Source organism: Leishmania donovani, chromosome 4 (genome assembly GCF_000227135.1).
Source record: "Leishmania donovani BPK282A1 complete genome, chromosome 4".
Classification (NCBI taxonomy): Eukaryota; Euglenozoa; class Kinetoplastea; order Trypanosomatida; family Trypanosomatidae; genus Leishmania; species Leishmania donovani.
This window is the reverse complement of record NC_018231.1, coordinates 275,334-276,696: the sequence shown is the minus strand read 5'-3', so window position 1 is coordinate 276,696 and position 1,363 is coordinate 275,334.

Here is a 1,363-nt window from a genome sequence, read left to right as displayed (position 1 = left end):
TCTTGTTCGTCGTGTGTGTGTGTGTGTGTGTGTGTGTGTGTGTGTGTGTGTGCCTTACCTCTATAACTATATATATTTATATCCTTGCGCATGTTACCGCTCCATTTAGGACGGAGGAAGGGCGGCAGCGGCAGCAGCAGCCCATGCGTTTCCATTCGTGTCTACCTAGAAACAACCCCACCCCCGCCGTGTGTGTGTGTGTGTGTGTTTGTGTTTGGCGGGCAGCCGGCGACTTGCATGCGAGGGTACATCCTTGCCGACGCCTCGCCCGCCGTTTTGCCTCTGTTGCTGTTCTGATAGCCTCTGACAGCGCCACGTGTCCTCCCGCCCGCCTGTTTCTCCGACGCTACCCGCCCATTCCGGCTATCGGCTCAGAAACTTCCCTCACGCATCCCTATGGCCGCGCATGGGTTGTTGTATCCATCTATCTCTCTGGCTCTCTCTCTCTCTCCTCTTCCTGTAGGCACACACGCACACCCTCCCTCCCCCTCCCGGATAAAGGTATACAGGTGATCAGAAAGCGACAGAAGAGGTTGGACCGCTCGCACAGGCTTACGTATCACTGCGACCACCACCCTCGGCGTGCTTCGAGGTCGGATATCACGTCCTTTACACACCCTTTCGCCCTCTCTGTGTGCGTGCGTGGCGCTTCACGGAGGTGGGTGAGCGTTGGCTGCGCGTAGCAGTGTTGTCCATTCCACCTCACCCCACCCTTGTACACTGTCGTGCAACGAAGCACCTTGGCATCTCCCCGCTTTCTCTCTCACGGTCTCTGCCCCCCTCTGCCAGTCCTGCGTCTCCTCCTCCGCGCACGACGAGCACACGCGCACGCGACATCCGTTGCCGCGGGGCGCCTACCGCTTTTTTTGGATCCCTCTTTCCCTGCACGCATCCGTCATCCTCCATCACGCAGACACGCCGGCTGCACACAGAGGGAAACTGCGCGCACCCGTGCTCTGGGAGGATGCCTCGTCGTCGTGGTGGCCGCCAAGGCTCCTTCAGTGGATTTCGGTCCGAGCGCCGCCCCGGTACCACGTCGCACCCGCAGCAGCCGAACGGCGTCACGAACATCTACGTTCAGCGTCCGATGGCCGGCGGTGGCGGTGGCGGCATCCTCGGCACGATGGCGGCCGTCGCCGGGGGCAGCGTGCTGGGCCACGGCATCAGCAACTACCTCTACGGCCACAGCAACCAGGCGCCGACGCAGCCGGCAGAGGCGCAGCAGCTGGCGCAGGCCGCGCAGCAGGAGGGGCACGTCTGCACGCCGCAACTTGTGGGCTACTCCAAGTGCCTTGAGGCGAACCCCGAGTCCGCCGACAGCTGCAAGTGGGCGTGGGACTACTTCACGCAGTGCCAGAGAGAG